This window comes from Petaurus breviceps, unplaced genomic scaffold, assembly GCF_028583685.1.
Source record: "Petaurus breviceps papuanus isolate PSGF00001 unplaced genomic scaffold, PetGlider_PUasm1.0 154, whole genome shotgun sequence".
Lineage (NCBI taxonomy): Eukaryota > Metazoa > Chordata > Mammalia > Diprotodontia > Petauridae > Petaurus > Petaurus breviceps.
In genome coordinates, this window is record NW_027185715.1 from 14,778,249 (window position 1) to 14,788,281 (window position 10,033).

Below are 10,033 nucleotides of genomic sequence, written 5' to 3' on the forward strand. Positions count from 1 at the left end.
AGATAGATAGATAGATAGATAGATAGATAGATAGATAGATAGATAGACAGGTAGATAGACAGATACATACATACATACATACATACATACATATGTAGTTAGATGGATAGAAAAATGTAGATAGATGATAACTATGTGTAGATGATAGATTAATGGATATGTGTGGAGACAGATGATAGATATATGTGGATAGATTGATATATATATATATGTATAGATGGATACATAGGTTTATTTATATGTATATATGTACATAGATAGACTGATTTATATTATACATATGTATATTTTTGTGGAAGTCATCTGAATAGAGATGAGTTGAACTTATAGGAAGTGATTTGCCAACAAGCATTTATTAAGCACCTACTATATGTCAGGCACTATGCTGGACACTGGAATACAAAGACAAAAATACAATCGTTCCTGCTTCAAAGTTTCTATTTCAGAAGCCAACATGTACATATATAAACTTATACACAATAAATACAAAACAAACACAAGAGAGGCCGAAGGCTGGGAAAGGCTTCCCATAGGAGGAAGTGCTTGAATTTGAGTCATGAAAGTCCTCTCTATGAAGTCATGAAAACCCTCAATTTCTTCATAATGTAACATGAGGGGGTTTGCCTTGATGGTCTCTGAGGTCCCTGTGAGTTCTAGATCTAAGAGTCTATGAAGCTCACAAAACACCTTGGGTACCAAGAGTGCCAATGCAGTAGTCCACTGAGTGGTGGGTAAGATTTTAGTATAGACATCTTGACAGATCTTTTCCATGTTTCACCTACCTTACCCCCTCCAAAAAAGCAAAAAAGAAAAATTCTTGGAATGATCTTACTTAACTGGATCTCTTATCAATGCCTCTGAGAATTAGTTTTGCCCTTCACCAATAATTTCTCAGTGTTTTTTTATCGGGAAATGTGCCTCAGAATCTTTCATCCAATTCAACAGAAATTTATTAAGGTCTTACTGTGTGCCAGGTCATTGTGTTAGGCACTGAGGGTATGAAACAGTGAACAAAACAGATATGAAAAATGATATAACACCTAATCTCAGCAAGTTTACATCCTACTGGAGAGAAGCAACATGTGCAGAGATAAGTAAATGCAAAATCTTTGCAGAAGAAATACGAAGTCATGGTATTGAAAACAAGGACAACCAGTATAAAGAGGGATCTGGTCTGTCTTTTAGCTGAGACATTTGCTTGGTGTTCTAAAACTTCAATGAAAGGTTATTTTCCCAGATAATGTATATATTCTGAACTGGTCTCAGGTAATCTACTTTTTTAAAATTGCCTTTCATGAATTTAAAGCAGATATGGAACCGAAATCAGCTTGATGGCCAGTATGTGTGCATTTGATTCACATATGTGTGTATATCTAAATATGTCTGCATATAGGGCAGCTAGGTGGCGCCATAGTGGATAGAGTGCCAGGCCTGTAGTCAAGAAGAATTCGTCTTCCCAAGTTCAAATCTGGTCTCAGATCCTTACTAGCTGTGTGACCCTAGGTAAGTCACTTAATTCTCTTTGCCTCAGGTCCTCATCTGCAAAATGAGTTAGAGAAGGAAATGGCAAACCACTCTATTCTCTTTGCCAAGAAAACCTCAAATGGGGTCCCAAAGAGTCAGACATGACTGAAAAACAACAAATATGCACATATACGTGTGTGTGTGTGTGTATAGCTATAGTAATTCCTGGAAATATCTACTAAGTCACAGAGGAGTTGAAATTTGCATTGTTGGAAGAATTAGTCAAATATATGAAATCACAGATCCCTAAGGTGGCACAGTGTCTAGTGTTGGACTTGGAACCAGAAAGAACAGAGTTCAGATTCTACCTCTGACAACTGCTGGTTGTGTGATCCTTGGCAAATCACTTGACCCCTTTCAGTCTCAGTTTCCTTATCTGCAAAATGAGGATGACAGCACCTAACTTGTACAGCTGTTGTAAGGATTAAATTAGTGCACTGAAAATCTTGAAGGTCTACAAAAATGTCATCTATTCTTATCATTACTGAACATAGATCTCATGGGAGCACTCTGCCAATGCAATATTATTTTCCCAAGCAGTGAGAGCTTGTGAAGGGCACGTTAGGTTGGGAGTCAGGGGACCTGGGTCTAAATCCTGTCCCCTACTACTTGTATGATGATGGGCAAGTGGCAACCCCTCCAGACCTCAGTTTACTCATCTGTCAAGTGAGAAGGTTGGAGTGGGTATTCTCAAATGTCCCTTTCATCTCAAAATCATTGAGCCTAATGCACATATTCTCTGAGAGTGGTATTTACAAAAAGATAAGCTAAGGCCTGGTGGCCCTGTTGCTCAGAGACTTTTGAGTGTGTGTGTGTGTGTGTATCTAATTTTAAAAAATGAATGCACAATCAGTTAGCCAAAAGAAACTCCAAGTGACACAACACCAAAGAGTCAGGCTGTTCTACCCTGAGATGACTCTGTCACAGAGAACCCAGGTGAGGGAATACTGATTCTCCCCTCCAGTTTGTCATATGGAAGGGTAGTTTCCTACCAGACTTTTACAGCATGGTGGTATGTATTCTGCTAAAAGATCCTGTGGTTTGGGGGTTTCCCCACACTTCTTCCACATCTTTAATGCAGACAGTGACTCTGCAGGTCGGTTTTCTCCTTAGTCACATAGGAATAGGATTGCCCCCAGCAAAGGTGTCAAGCCAATTTAACCTAATTTCCTCTCTCCAGCCCCTAGCTACCCTCTGAAAGGAGGAAGTCTCCCTCATACCTTCAATCAACTATTGATGTCACATTCCACCACCACCCCTCCCCCCCACACACTCATGACACTTTTTGGTTTCTGTGCTTTAGTGGCACTTTCCAGATTTATGGAGCCCAGATCTCATGCAACTTGGCCCTTCTGTAGGAGAGCAAAACCCTCCTTTGTGTAGTCAAGAGATCATTTTTTTCTTTTTTTTTTTAAAAAAAAAAAAAAGCTCTTCTTGAGAAGAAATTTCATGGTCTCAGTGGAAATAAATTCTGTCAAATTTATACAGCAGATCCAATTCCTGATCAGCACAGGTGTTTGTCCTGATGCATCCAACCTGAGCCAGTTTGCTCCTCCCTAGGCAACTTCATGGTCCACCACTCCCAGGAGTTCACCATATTGGTGTCTTCCTTAGTGTGGATATCCAATGGGCTCAGAACTCTCAATTTCAAGTGATGTGTCAGCCTCAGCCTCTCCAGTAGCAGGGATTACTGGCAGGTTCCATGGCTATCACATGGGAAGTCCCCTAATTCCCAATCCTTGTTTCAAACCCAAGCATAAAAGGACCTGTCATAGACGTTGGTCTAGTGGTAAATATAAGTTCCATTCAAGGTTGGTGACATCGGTATTTTTCTGGCACTCTTTGGGTCTGTCCCTATTTTTCTCTTTCCATGTCTTATCTTTTTAAGACTCAGTCCTAGCGGTAAATCTATACCTCTGCCTAAGAATAACTTGGTCTTTTTTTTCTTTTTTTTTTTTTTTTTACCATCTAGACTTCTCTAGAATCAAAAACAACCCTGGGAAAAATTTCAAGGTAGGTGAGTCCTGTCTAGGAGTGTGCTGAAAAATATTTAATAATCAACTCTCGGGGTGGCTAGGTGGCTCAGTGAGTAAGAGTGCCAGCCCTGGAGTCGGGAGGACCCGGGATCGGTTCCAGCCTCAGATACTTAACACACACACAAAATAACTGGCTGTGTAACCTTGGGCAAGTTACTTAACCCCAATTGCTTATTTAAAAAAATAATCAACTCTCCAAATAATGTACACAGTACATACTTTTAATACTTTTGTATACTTTTTATATACTTCATATACTTTTATAATACTTTTAACCTGCACAATGATCCAAGACAATTGCAAAGGACTCATGATGAAGTTTACTACCCACCTGCAGAGAAAGAACTGAATACAGACTAAAACATGCTATTTTTTTACTTTCTTTTTTATTCAAGTCTTCTTATACAAAATGATTAGTATGGAGGTACTTCACATGATTGCACATGTATAGCCTATATCGAATTGCTTACCATCTCAGGGAACAGGATGTGGATAGAGGGAGGGATAGAATTTGGAACTCGAAACTTTTTCTAAATGTTTAAAAAATTGTTTTAGCACATAATTGGGGGAAAATAAAATATTATATATAATAAGAAAAAAGTTTAACCTGCATTAACTGTTTCTCCATCACTTTCTTAAATCTAGACCACCAACAAAACAATAAATCAAGCCCTGATTTTTAGCATTTGCCAGTTTCTGAGGTGCTCATAAGGAAAGCGTAATGGTTAGACCTCACGAGCCAGTACGAGCTGGCTCTAGCACATAACAGCTTTTTTCTTTGGTCTCCCTCCTTCCCAAGTTTATCCTTTTCCCAGTGGTCATCTACATTAAGACAAAATGCATATCTTCCTATAGGGATCTTTCCCAATGCAACAATCTTACCCTACCCATCTTTTTCATCCCAACCAACATGCTTGGTTTTCTTATTCTTCCTTCTTGAGGTTATCTGGAAGATTCACAAGGTGACCTCATGTTCTAGGCCTTTCCCATCCTCTCTACTTTATCAAAACTTCCCTTTTATGTGAGGTCCTCCTCAAGAAATCTGATAAACTAATCCATTACTAAGATGGTAACATTAACAAATGTTATTTGGGGTCAATAATAAGGACAACAATTGAAACATAATATGCATAAGGCTGGAAATGCAAACCCAGAAAGGAAACCATCACTGCTAACAAGATCATTGAATTTTGGTAATGGTTTTTTGTAGATAGCGCCTTAAAAGGAATGTTCCCAATATGTATGCATTTTCTCTCTCTCCCCATCTGATTTCCTTTCTTTCCTTAATAATTTTTTTCTGCCTTTTGGAGGGGGTTATGCAGGGTAATTGGGGTTAAGTGACTTGCCCAAGGTCACATGGCTAGTAAGTGTTAAGTGTCTGAGGCTGAATTTGAACTCATGTCCTCCTGACTCCAGGGCCAGTGCTCTATTCACTGTGCCACCTAGCCGCTCCCTTAAAAATTTTTAATTTTTGTTATTCTATACTTGACAAATACCAGCAAATGTGAACATTTCCATGTGTCAAAAAGTAGAAAAAGGAGTGTGTCTGAAACCATGAGACTCTATTACAAATAGCTTGCGGTTTTTAAAGCATATAATAAATTCAAAATGTTAGTTGTAAAGCCATCCAAGTTGTCTATATCTACCTCTGAACTTCCTTCTGTTGTCTTCTGAGCATTTTTTAAAGATTCAACTATCTTCTGTTCTTTCTTTTCTTTCTTTTTTTTTTTTGGCAAAATTATCACTAGACCTCTTCTTCCTCCCAAATCCCCCCTCTCCTTTTTGTAAGACCCTACTTTGTAACAAATTAGCATGATCAGACAAAATAAATCAACACATTGACCAAGTCCAGAAATGGGTATTTCATTCTCACCTTGAGTGCATCCCTTTTCTGTCAAAAATTGAGAAGCATTAGTCATCATTGACCCTCTGGAGTTGTGCTTGTTCCTTACATTGATTGCAATATTTAAATTATTTAAATTAAATTATTTATTAAAATTATTTAAATAATTTTTTTAAATTATTTTTAAAAAATTATTTTTCTTAGGGGCGGCCAGGTGGCTCAGCGAGTAAGAGCACCGGCTCCAGTGTTGGGATGACCTGGATCAAATCCGGGCTCAGATACTCAGCATTACACCCAGAAATAACTGGCTGTGTAACCTTGAGCAAGTTACTTAACCCCAATTGCTTTAAAAAAATTTTATTTTTCTTTACAATGTGGCTATCACTGTGTACATTGTTCTGCTGGTTCTACTCACTTCATTCTGCATCAGTTCATACAAATCCTTCCAAGTGTTTCTGAATCTTTTTCCTTATTTCTTGTAACAACATTCTGTGACCTTCACATAATTTGTACATGTCATTCTTCAGTAGTTTCAGTCATGTCCACCTCTCTGTGACCTTATTTAAGGTTTTCTTGGCAAAGATACTGAAGTGGTTTGCCCTTTCCTTCTCCCTCATTTTACAGATGAGGAAACTGAGGCAAACAGGGTGAAGTTACTTGCTCAGGGTCACCCTGCTAGTAAGTATTTGAAATCAAATTTTAACTCAAGTCCTTCTGACTCCAGGCCAGGTTCTCTATATCTATGCCAATTTGTTCATACATTTCCCGATTGATGGGCATCCCCACTTATTTTCCAGTTCTTTATAACAAGGAAGAACTTTGCTGTGAATATTTGTGTGTATATTGGTTCTTTCCTTCTTTCTTTAATCTCTTTGAGTGTTTATGGCTCATAATGTTATTACTAGTCAAAGGATATGTTCAGCTTAGTGAAATTTTAGGCATAAGTCACAATATCTTTCCAGAATGGCTATAATGATTCATAGCTTGACTAGTAAGTATATTAGTGTGCCTGTCTTCCTATAACTTCTCCAGTCATCATTATTTTCCTTTTTCCTCCTCTTTGCCAATCTGATGAATGTAAAATAAAACTTTGAGGTTATTTTAATTTACATTTCTCTTATTGCTAGTAATTTGGAAATTTTTTTTAATATGGTTGTGGATACCTCACTTTTTTTGCCCTTGAAAACTAACTGTTCATCAGCTAGCTGGTGTAATAGGTAGAGTACTGGGCTTGCAATCTGGAAGACCCATTTTCATAAGGCACAGCTAAGTGATGCAGTGGATAGATACTGACCTTGGAGTCAGAAAGATCTGAGTTAAAATCTGGCCTCAGACACTTGACTAGCTGCTTGACCTTGGGCAAGTCACTTAACTTTGATTACCTAAAAAAAAAAAAAGAAAACTAGCTGTGACAATTTATATATTTATAAATGGCTCTTCTTACATATTTGAATCAATTCCTTATAAGTTGTGTATATCAGATCTTTATTGGAGAAACTTTTTGCAAAGATTTTTTTCCAAGTTATCTCCTTCCTTAATAATTTTAAGTGCATTGATTTTTGTTTATTGCAAAAGCCTTTCAATTTTATGAAACCAAAAACCTTCCATTTTACATTCCATTGATCTTCTCTGTTCCTTATTTGGTAAAGTACTATTTCCAAATCTATAGTTGTAATAAGTATCTCCTTTCTTGCTCTCCTAATTTGCTTTTAGTGTGAACTTTTGCATGTAGGCCAAGTATCTATTTGGAGTTTATTATGGTATATTTAAAAGAGCCAAGCGGGAGGCACAGTGGATAAAGCTCTGGGCCTAGAGTAAGAAAGACCTGAGTTTAAATCCGACCTCAGATACTTACTAGCTGTGTGACCTCAGGCAAGTCACTTAACCCTGTTTGTCTGTTTCCTCAGGTATAAAGTGGGGATCATAATAACCTCTACTTCCCAGGGTCATTGTAGGGATCAAAAGAGATAATATTTGTAAAGCAGTTAGCACGGTGCCTGGTATATAGCAATATAATAATATATAATATATTATATTATTATATGTTATGTTATAATATTATATATTATATTATAAATAACATATATATATATATATATTTTACTGGTTATCTTATACCCTTGTGTGGAATGAGAGGTTGGCCTATACCTAACTTCTGCCAAAATGCTTTCCATTTTTCCCAGCAGTTTTCGTTGAATAGTGAGTTCTTACCCCAGGAGTTGGGGTCTATGGGTTGTTTGTTTCTATATACTATCTAGTCTGTTCCGTCGATCAAGTTTTCTACTTCTTTAACTTGTGCCAAAGAGTTTTGATGATTGGAACTACATAGTACAATTCAAGATCTGATACTGACAGCCCTCACTTCCTCTTTCTCTCTTCTATTTAATATTTCTCTTGAGATTATTGATTTTTTTTTGTTCCCTCAGATGAATTTTGGTGATTTTTACCTCACATGTAAATTTGATTATTACAATACTAAACAAGTAAATTTCTGTAGTACTGACATTATATTAGCACAACCCAAACATGAGCAATGATATGTTTCTAATTATTTAAGTCTGTTTATTTCTCTAAAGATTATTTCACAATTGTGCTATGTTCATATTGTTCCTATATTTTTCTTGATAGGTAAAACAAAAAGTGTTTTATGCATTCTGCCATTATTTCGAATGAAATTTCTCCATTTGCTGGGTTTTGTTGGCAATAGACAGAAAAGTTTATTTTAATGGGATTTATTTTATATTTTGCTACTTTCCTGAAGTTGTTATTTCAATTAATTCTAGTTGAATCTCTGAAGATCTTCAAGTAGACCATCATCTCACCCACAAAAATTAATGGTTTCCTTTTTGACTATGCTTATTCTTTCAATTTCTTTTTCTTGTCTTATTCTCATAGCATGTGTCTAGCACTATATCAATAGTGGTGAGAATGGAAATCCTTGCTTTAATTTACTACAAGAGCCTATGGCATTTCTCCATTATCTATAATGCTGATTCTTGGTTTTATATACATTTTATCTATCATATTAAGGAAAAATCTATTTATTCCTATGATTTGGGGGGGAGGGTTGTAATAGAAATGACTGTTATACTTTGTCCAGTGATTTTTTCTGCATCTATTAAAATAATTATGGAGTTTTCATTGTTTTTGTTTTAATAGTTTCTATTATATTTATAGTTTTACTCATATTAAGCCATACTTGTGCTTCTGTCTTAAATTCAACCTAGTATATAATCTGTTTAATATGTCACTTTAGTATCTTTGATAATATTTTACTCAATGTCCTTATATCAACATTCATTAGGAATATGGGACTATAGTTTTTACTTTCAGTCTTTTAAATTTTTTTTTCCTTGAATAAAGCATCAAGACCATATTTGTAATATAGAAAGAACTTGGCAGAATCTTTTATTTTCCTTTTTTTGCAAACAGCTTATATAATATTGGAATTATTTGTTGAATTTTACTAGAATTAAATTATAAATTCATCTGGTCCTAGCATTTTTATTACTTTGGGAATTCATTTATAACTTGCTAAATTGCTTTTTTTTATATTGGGTTATTTAAATTTTCTGTTTCTTATTGGGTTAATCTAATATTTTTTATTTTTGTAAACATTTATATGTTCTAATAGTTATACAAGTGTTGTCAGCATATAATTGAGCAAAACAATTTCTAATAATTTCCTTTATTTCTTCGTTATGAATTCTTTTTTATTTTTGATGCCATACACTAATTTTTCCTCTCTTTTTTTTTCCAGTAAGAAGTATGGTTAATTGAATTCTAATAGAGTTAAGGCTAGAGTACTGAACCTCAAGGCAGTTAGACCTAGGTTCAACTCTTGTCTCATATATTTACTAATTTATTGACCTTAGCCAACTCTTTTAATTTCTTTCTCAGCCTCATTTTCTTTAATCAGTACAATGATGTTAATAATAGCTCCTATCTTTGATGCAGAAACCCAAAGACCAAGAATCTAAGAGGTCCCCAAAGGCCATCTAATCCAGGAGTGGGGAACCTGCAGCCTTGAGGCCACATGGGGCCTTCTAGATCCTTAAGTGCAGCCTTTTGACTGATTTATTGTGCGATAATTCGTCATTAGGCATTGATTTAGAAGCCACAATAAATAAGTCAAAAGGCTGCACTTAAGGCTCTAGAGGCCAAGGCCACAGGTTCCCCACCCCTTATCTAATCCAACCCCTTCATTTTAACAACTAGGCAATGAAAGGCTAGAAGGGTTAAATAACTTAATCGAGGTCAAAGAAGTAGTAAGCAAAAGAGTCAGGGTTTGAAACTACATCCCTTGACTCAAGACATAGCCCTTATACCATTCCACTGGGTTGTGGTGAGGACCAAATGAGAAGATGCATGTAAAGTCCTGTGAACCATAAGTCATTTGAGTAAATCTCAACTAGTATTATTCTAATAATATTTACCATCAAGGTCAAACTCTTTGTTGAATTTAGGATTAATTAATTTATTTTTTTGTCATTAAATGCTATCATCTGAGACCTTTAAACCATAGGTCCTTTATTAAACAGACGAAAAAACCCTACAACTATGACCGTGTCTTTTGTCCATTTAGAACCAGACAATATTGGAGACCAGAACTCCACGGAAGGCAGTGAGA